Here is a 9,922-nt window from a genome sequence, read left to right on the forward strand (position 1 = left end):
CACTTTCCATTTGGCTACCTGCGAGTAGCTTGGGAAAAGCAGCACAAGATGGTCCAAATATTTGGACCCCTGCCATCTGCATGAGAGATCCAGATGGAACTCTTGGTTGGATATTGTCTTACACAATGCCCAAGATTGGCTGTTGTTACCATCTGGGAAATGAACCAGTGAATGAAAATTTTTCTCTACTCTCTCTCTCTTTCTCTCTCTCTATCTCTATCTCTGGGATCCCAGGACAAAGAAACGCCCACTTGGGATGTTAGCCTCAGAGGTGGCAGCTTGATCCACTCTGCCACAACACCCACCCCTAAATAACCTGGGTGCAGGTACTTGATCAGAGTCACCCCAAACAAGGAAGGCTTCTCGGCCTTTTGGCTAAGATCAAGTGTAACTATCTCTGGTAATTAGCAACTAGGAATGGAATACTGAAGTCAATTGTATATACATATATATATATATATTTCACTTGTTTAACACTCCCTTAGGTAACAATATCAAAAATGGCAAATAGAAATTGATAATAATAACAAAAACAAAAAAATAAGCAAACACAAATTTAAAAACCAATTATTTCTCAGTACTAGAAACAAAGGCTGCACACATAATCAATTCCCTGAGTGTGACTTTCTCACTAGGAGATTTCATTTTTTTAATTATTTATTTATTTTTGTTGCAAAGTCAGATATACAGAGAGGAGGGAAAACAGAGAGGAAGATCTTCCCTGCAATGATTCACTCGTCAAGTGACCACAATAGCCAGAGGTGTGCCGATCCGAAGCCAGGAGCCCAGAGTCTCTTCTGAGTCTCCCACATGGGTGCAGGAACCCAGGACCTTGGGCCATCCTCGACTGTTTTTCCAGGCCAAGCAGAGAGTTGGATAAGAAGCAGGACTGCTGGGATTAGAACCTGCACCCATATGAGATCCAGGCGCATTCAGGGCGAAGATATTAGCTGCTAGGCCACCATGCTGGGCCCAGAGATTGCATTTTTTTTTAAAACACTGTGTGTTAGTTATCACAGATTGGGCAAAAATATGTGTGTTTGTCCTCTTTGGATTAGTTTATTTCACTAAACTTACTGCTTTCATGGTCATCCGCTTAGCTGCAAAAGGCAATTCTTTTTTTATGGCTGAATCGTATTCTATAGTGTAAATGTACCGTATTTTTTATCCCATCACCAAATCAACTGTTTTCAAGAAAGCAAAGAGAGTCAGGCACTGAACACTGACCAAAAAAAAAAAAAAATTACACATGTAAGAGAAAGACCAGTGGGAATGGAAGGGGAGGAGACAGGACAGGAAAAGAAAAGTCGTTGAATCTGTTGGTTCAATCGTGAATTTGCAAAGATATTTGAAAGTCATTTCATGAGGCAACACCAGGATTGTACTTCAGAATGTTTGTGGAAAATGGAATTAGAAGATAATTTTTTTCTGATGTCAAAGATGTTAAGTCCAGGCATATTCTTTATCATAATGCACACCTTCCACCAGCTTTTTGAAGATTTTATGATTTAGTGCTTCCAAAGTAATTCTTAGAATGCTGTCTCATATCCAGGTTGCTAAAACCTACCTCATTAACTCATGCAAATAACCTAGGTACTAGTTCAGCAGAGCTAATACTAATAAAACATTGTGCTAAATGTTTTACATCTGTTCAGTTACTTAATCCTGGCAACAGTGCTGGAACTGATTGGTAAAACAATTTATATTCTCTTTAATAGAAAACATCTTGTACAATCATCTATCCACTGATAAAAATGAATGTCTCCAAAGTACCAAGCAGGCACGGTATACCAGAGGGCATAAGAAATACCAGACAGAACCCTGTCCTCATGAAGCTTAATTCTAAGTAAACAGAAAAATGGGGACATTTACACAGTTGAAATATGTTCTTAAAACAATAATGCTGAGCTATGACTTAGACAGGATGGCTAATGACGACTGTTGAGAGAGCTTTGAGAGATGAAATTCAGAGAATCTTTTATAAGTGAAAGATGATTTCTTCTATTTATAACTGCAGTAAAAGAAAAAGAGGAAATAAATAGATTTATTGCTCTGAGTAGGCAAATAAAGAATTACTTGTTAATTGCTCTCATTTCCAGTGCAAGATTAAAGGTTTGTAATAACATAGTATGTGAGATCAAGGGAAAAAACTGGTCCCTAGTTAGCTTTTACTAAATGTGTATATACTTTCTTCTGCTAAGAATGGCTAATTCACAATCTGTTTTGCAGACTCTCTCCTCTAAATTATTATCCGGTTGAATTCTGAGCACACTTTTTGCAATAAAGAAAGCAAATTCACAGGAATTGCTAATAACATTCTTGTTATTCGGATTTAACAACCATTAAACTCACTGGCACTGTGCTACTGTGAGAAATGTGTGGTCTTTGATAAATGTTTATGCCTATCCAAAGAACTCAATTGTGACTGCCCCAAACTGCAAGCTTTTCCAAGGCTTTGTGCTTTTATTTTGAAGCACATCTTTTGTCTGCTGTGAGTTAATAGCTTTAGCAAATATGTCACCAAGATGCGCTTTGTATAGAAGGTGACTCTGGAAGCCAAGTCACCTTGCTTGGCATCTCAGAAGGGAAATAACTAATTATGTGTGGGCCATAAAGAACAACTGTTGTTATGTTGTGCACCGGAGTTGTGAGACGCTGAATGTCATACTCCTTGATTGATGCTTCGATAGAGACAGCCACCTCTACTTTCTAGCTATTCCCAGAGATAGTCTTATCTTTTTCTACATAAGAATACGAGCTTGCTAGCTCGTTACTGTTGCACCAAAAACATTAGCCCTCATGATAATATAAAGAATTGTGACAAATTCTAAGATCTGATAAAAAAATACTTTATCAAAATATAGGAAAAGGAGTGAAATATTGCATCTACATGCATATGTTATTCCCGCACTATTCCGCACTCCAGATAAGTCTGTCTTGTGATCTAGTCTGCTCCACCAGTAGTGTCACTTTATTAGTATTCCAGGTGAAGACGAGAAACATTCTCATTTATATCTTTATTTAGAAAGTGACTTTTAAATTAAAAACTACATATAATCAGATTGGGTATTTGACTCAGTTATTAAAGAGCCATTAAGGACAGTTACATTGTGTATCATATTACCTGGGTTCAGTTTCTGTTTCTTGTGTTTTGCTGCAACTTCCTGTTAATACAGGCTTTTGATGATAACAAGTTACGGCTCATGCAGTGCTTAGTACACATGTGGAAGGCATGGATTGAGTTCTTGGCTCCCGCCTCTGTTTGCCAAAACTATTGAAGGTGTTGGGGGAGTGAAGTAGTGGATAAGAATTCTTTATTTCTCTAAGAAATAAATTACATATAGTAATTAGTTTAAATTAAAAACTACACACACTAATCAGCTCTTAGGAGCAGACATTGCAATTTCTGTTTATGCACTTTTTTTTCAGTTAACAAAATACTTTATTATTCATTTGCTTTATTTATTTTCTTTATTTGTCTGGAAGGTAGGACTGCATACACAGAGGAGAGAGAGACAATGAAGCAGTTAGAGGAAGCAAATATGCTCCATTGTCTAGTCACTCTCCAAATTGTGACAATAGCTGGGACTGGGATAGGCTAAAGCCAGCGTCCTGGAACTCCCTGTGGAACTCCCAGAAGTATTTCAAGAGCACAGGTAGTTAGACCAGCTTCTGCTGCTTTCCCATGTGCATGAACAGGAAGCTGGATTAGAAGTGGAGTTGTTGGGACTCAAACCAGTGTTCATATGAAATGCAAGGGTCGTAAGTTATAGCCAACCACAGATCCCCAAAGGGTTTCATAGTCCAGTTTTTTTTAAGGTCTTATTTTCTTTTTATTGGAAAGTTAGACACATATAGACGAGGGGAGACAGAAAGGAAGACCTTCTGTCTGATGATTCACTCCCCAAGTGGCCACAATGACTGGAGCTGAGCCAATCTGAAGCCAGGAGCCTGAGCCTTTTCTGGGCCTCCCGCATGGGTGCAGGGTCCCAAGTCTTTGGGTGATCCTGAACTACTTTCCCAGGCCAAAAGCAGGGAGCTAGATGGGAAGCAGGACTGCTGGGATTAGAACTGGCACCCATTTGGGATCCCAGTGTGTACAGGTGAGAACTTTAGCTACTGGGTTGAGCCCATAACCCAGATTAAACATGCAAAGAATCCAGGAAGAAAATTGATCAGGATTATCAAACTGAAAAGAAATTTTATGCAAATTTCTTAATTTAGTGTTCTGGTTTGTGCTGCCAATTTTCTTTGATAATTTTTTTTCGAAATTTATGTAAGATAACTGAGCATATGCTAATTTATACTTTGGTTTATAACTCAATACTAAATTTTTAAAATGACACACTGCTAGGCAGTAGAAGGAATTCTATTGCAAGTCAATGTGTAATATAGCATGTTTGCTCCTAGATAACAAGAAAGTTAATGTGATTATAACCCGTACTACAACCAGTCAGGGTCAAAAGCAAGTCACTTAGGACTTTGTCAATAATCATAATTAAATGTTGCATATATTATCAGAATCTATTAACCACTTATTTTGTGAACTTATTTCTTTTATTACTCTTGTTCTTACATTAATTCATACACAAAACTTGCCCAACTGATCTTTAAGTTGTAGGATCAATCCAGGCTAAATTCTAAACCCAAATCCTTTGAAATTTCCCTTGGTGGTCCTACATTGCTATTGGTATAGCTGGAGTCTTCCCCCAACATCATGAAGATTTTAAAACTTTCATCTCATTAATGATCATGGTTGGTGGAGTGAGAGTGGAGATTAGATTTCATGCTTGCCCATAGGAGGTGGGCCTGTGGGAAGAGTTTAGGTTGTTGAGGGCATGCTTGTGCAGGATGGTGCTGATAATTTTGACTTTTGAAGGTCCAAGTTCAGCATAGCTTGTCTCTCTCATACTCTATGTGCATCATGTAATCAGCAAGGACATCTTGAACTAAGGGAGACAAAAAAATGCCTGAGTTCTGGCTTTACGTTATTAAAGGTTCAGTCTCATTAACAAACAGATGATTCAGATGTATAGATTAATGTGGGACTCCAATCAGGTCCTCCAGTATGGGTTATTAGTATCCCAAATAGTGGCTGAACTTCTTACACCACAATGTCCTCTCCAGGAATGATTACCTGTATATAACCAATTGTCAGGACCAATAGATTCTCCAAACATCATTCTGGGCTTCTGTATAAACCTGTTTCCAGGTGAGATTAACATTGAAATCAGTAGATTGAGTAAAATGAACTATCTAGCCCCAAAGTGTATGCATCCAATTCTTCTCAACCTGAAGAAGACAAAATGGCAGCCTATTTCAGCAGACACATTGTTTTTTCTGGCACTTGAACTCAACCTGAAAATCAGCTCATTGTACCTATTGAAGCTTCAGCGTGGAAGATATCTGTTCTGGATTTCAGGAGTTTGAACTTGGACTGGAACTGTGTGTTGGCTCTTTTATTAGAGATTATAATCATAATACATAAGTAAAAATAATTTTCTTGGGTTTCTGTTTTTCCAGCACAAGGAATGTTTCCAATCAACATGTGACTTCTATAAAATAATAAGTTCTGAAGCTGAAATGACTTTCTTTGTTTTATTATCTTGTCACTAATTTCTGTTGTTAGGACTTTGGTGCATTACAAACTAACAAAACTATGCATTTGTCATATTCAGTCATTTGTGGTACAACATTTTTAATATTTATTTTAAAAACAGGGTTTTTTTCTTAAAGATTTATTTTATTTTTACTGGAAAGGCAGATATACAGAGAGGAGAGACAGAGAGGAAGATCTTCCATCCGATGATTCACTCCCCAAGTGAGCGCAATGGCCAATGTTGTGCCAATCCGAAGCCAGGAGCCTCTTCCGGGTCTCCCACGCGGGTGCAGGGTCCCAAGGCTTTGGGCTGTTCTCGACTGCTTTCCCGGGCCACAGGCAGGGAGCTGGAAGGGAAGCGGGTCTCCCGGGATAGAACCGGCGCCCATATGGGATCCCGGGTGTGCAAGGCAAGGACCTTAACCACTGCACCATTGCGCCGGGCCCTAAAAATAGGGTTTTACAGAAAAAGATACCTTTCATCCATTGACTCAGTCTGCTAATGAGTGACAGTCAGGACTGTACCAGGCTGAAAATAGGAATTCATAAGCTCCTCCAGATCTCTCTCTCTCTCTCTCTCTTTTTTAATATTTATTTATTTAATCTTATTACAAAGTCAGATTTACAGAGAGGAGGAGAGACAGAGAGGAAGCTCTTCCGTCAGATGATTCACTCCCCAAGTGTCCACAACGGCCGGTCCTGCGCTGATCCGAAGCCGGGAACCTGGAACCTCTTCTGGGTCTCCCACGTGGGTGCAGGGTCTCAAAGCTCTGGGCCATCTTCAACTGCTTTCCCAGGCCACAGCAGGGAGTTGGATGGAAATTGTAGCTGCTGGGATTAGAACTGGTGCCCATATGGGATCCTGGCGTGTTCAAGACGAGGACTTTAGCCACTAGGCCATGCCTCCGGGACCCTCCAGATCTCTTTTGTGGGTCAAGGAAGCCAAGCATTTGGGCCATCTTCCATTGCTTTCCCAGGAACATTAGCTGAAAATTGGATCAGAAGTGGATCAGCCATATCACGAACAGGGGCCTGTGTGGGATGTTGGTATCAAAGGCAGTTAATTTAACTGTTCTACCACAAGATGACCCCAGTATAATAAATTCATTTTTTAAAAAATAAGTAGGACAAGCATTGTGGTGCAATGTTGAGTTACCTCAATGGATACCTGCACCCTAGCTGCTGGTGCTGGAGATCCAATCCTGCCTGTGCCCCTAATTCCCATGCAGCTTCTTACTAACTGCCTAGAAGGCAGTACACATAGCTCTGGACTGAATCCCTGGCATCCATGTTGAGACTCCTGCTTTCAGCATGGCCCGAAGCCCAGGTTTTGCAGGCAGTTGGGAAATGAACTAGGTATAAGGTAAGCTATACAGAAGCTTTATGTCTCCTTTCTGCCTCTGTTTATTTCCTTCTCTATCAAATTGAAAACAATTGGAGAAGTACCTTTTAAAAAGTAAATAAATTCAAACATTAAAGGTGGAATTATGCTCGGAAGCAAATTAATGTATTATGTTCACTTGCCCATGGCCTTAATCTGTACATTTTACAAAGGACCACGTGCCTATGAACAGCGTATATTTGTGTTACCTAGTTCTAGAAGCAGAAGGTCTGAGATCAGAGTACCAGAGTGGTGCATTTGCAGGCAAGGTCCCCTTCTGGTTTGCAGATGGTTGCTTGTTTATTGTGACTTCATTTCGGAGAAAAAAGGTGAGTGGGCTCTCTGAAGCCCTTTTAATAATTACACTAATCCTGTTCATGAGTGTTCCATATTCACAAGCAACTAATTGTTTCCTAAAGTTTCATGACCTAACACTATCACTTGAAGAAGGGTTAAGACTTTAATATGTGAATTTTAGGAGTATGAAACATTAAATCCATTTCAACTAGCCTTCATTGAATAGCCAATTTGATTATATGCTATATGCAACAGGATTAAAAGCTAGAATGGTATAAACAGGTATAACCAACTAGACAAAAGGGTCAGATTACCCGATGATACCAAGTAGACGGAATGTCATATACAAAAAATATATATATAGAAGTGTGAATGAATGGGATATTATAAGAGGCAAGTGTGAGAAGTCTTGCTGTTAAGGAAGGCAAACAAAGAATAAGGAGCTGGGATTCCATATGGTAAAACAACAGTATGAAACCCATTTGATCACTGAAATATTTGTGTTTTTAAAAATCACAACAGCTTGGAGGAAAACCAACATATGGGATAATATACATATTTGGATGACAGTAGACAACAAAATAAAGGGTCTTCATGACTAATTACTTTCCCTGAGAAATAATAAATATTTGAATCATATGCTTTTATAAACAATGAAACTTGAAATAATTTTTAATTTTCAAAATTGAGACATAAGAATCATATGTAAATGTGCTCCAAACAGTTATGGGAAATGAAATGAAAAGATGTATTAAAGTATTAAAACACATTTTTAGTTAAAAGCATATTTTTAAATGCAGGCACAGGTTTTTTTATAATACGCATTTTCGATAAATATTTGGGAGCATCCACCTATGTATAATTTTGAACCTATTTTCCAATAAAATAACACTTTAAATTATATTTGCTATAAAATTTCTGATTAACTTTCATATTGTTGGGGAAGACATAACTTTTAAATTCATGTAAATAAGGTGCACTAATAAAAACAATGTAATTGGTCTATCTATTACCTGAGATATTAATCATTTCTTCATCTTTGGTACATTTAAAGCCACTACTAGTTTTTCGAATGATTGATCTATCTATCTATCTATCTATAAAATAGATGTAAACAAATATGCTGAAACCAGGAGCCAGGAGTTTCATCTGGCTCTGCCTTGTGCATGGCAGAGACCTTAGCACTTAGTTCATCATTCTCTGCGGTCCCACACACAGTAGCAGAAAGATGAATCAAAAGTAGAGCAGCTGGCACAAAAACCAGTACCCTTACGCGGTGATGATTTCAGATGTCAGCCTTATTTGCTGTGTCAAAATGCCAGCCAGAGTAAATGTTATTAAATATTCATGTATTTATTTGAGAGTCAGAGTTACAAATATATTGAAGCTGCTATAGACTTGTTTACTTGGTACATGCCCACAATGGACAGATATGGGCTGAGGGGGAGCCTTGAACATATGGGTGACAGGAATTTGGTTTCTTGAGCCATCGTGTCTGCCTCCCGGGGTCTGCATTAGCAAGATGCCAAAACAAGATGACAGAATTTTGTATCAAATCCAGCCCCTCCAATATGCAGCATGGGTTATCTTAACTGCTAGGCTAAATGTCTACTCCTCAACTCTTCATTTGAAAATGTAAGTTTACTATGAACACATTGTCTGTGTAATTTATCCTCCCTATGGAACTATTCCTGCATACATATGAACTAATCTTTCCTCAGTCCTCTTGTACCCATATCTTTCCTCCAGCCTTGTAATTATAATTCTCTTCTCCGCTCTTCCAGATGAACTTTATATCTTTTATGTGTTAATGAGAGTATATTGTATTTGCTTTACGGTGCCTGATACTTTTGAAATATTAAGGCAGCTATAATCAAATAAGCAATTTTAGTGAGACATCATTGCCTCAGCCATTGGTTACACATTGGACATATATATTCAAATATAAAATGCTCTCTCATGCAATTTCCTGGTGTTTTCTATTGAGGAAAACCATCTCCTGAGGTGAAATGTATAATAATAACATATGTGTTCTAACATGAATAATTTCCTATCAAAAACTGTTAAAAGAATAAGTCTCTTTCATGGAGTATGTGTTAACACCTCACAAAATATTGAGGATTCAGGGACCTGCTACTATAGGTGAGAGGAGGTTTTCAATAGAAGAGTGGTTTTATAAAACTATTACTTTCAAGAGTTCATCTGCGTGGGTCATGGGCAGGTAGGTAGGGCTCCAGCCCAGCATGGCGGTGTGGAATGCCAACAGTATAGGCTTGGGAACCCAAGTGTACACTGGGTTTTAGACAGCCAGGCAGGGATCCAGGTCAGCACATTGCCCTGCTAGCTGTCTGGGCTTGGAAACGCACATGCTCGCAGGTATGGCACCTGTAGATTGCAGAAAGCAAGGCATCAGGAATGTCGGGGTAGGGGCACTGACATGGGATCTGGGGTTAGGAACAGGCTGGGCAGGCCCAGTTTGCAGCACCCACAGGCATACCTAAGAATTGGGTATTTGGTGGGCTGAGCTGCAACGTCCACCAAAGGCAGACTCGGGAATGGCTATACCAGATAGAGACCTAGCTTGGCCAGCCTAGATCAAAATGCAGCACATTTTAGAAAGTGGAGAATCAGGATGTGGTGTAGAC

General features: G+C 39.1%; 1 pseudogene; it reads left to right on the plus strand.

Moving 5' to 3' along the window:
- The first annotated feature begins 355 nt into the window (after positions 1–355).
- Positions 356–502, plus strand: LOC121156959 (annotated as a pseudogene).
- Positions 503–9,922: the final 9,420 nt, after the last annotated feature.

Source organism: Ochotona curzoniae, unplaced genomic scaffold, assembly GCF_017591425.1.
Source record: "Ochotona curzoniae isolate NIBS_2020 unplaced genomic scaffold, NIBS_Ocur_1.0 contig_3498, whole genome shotgun sequence".
Lineage (NCBI taxonomy): Eukaryota > Metazoa > Chordata > Mammalia > Lagomorpha > Ochotonidae > Ochotona > Ochotona curzoniae.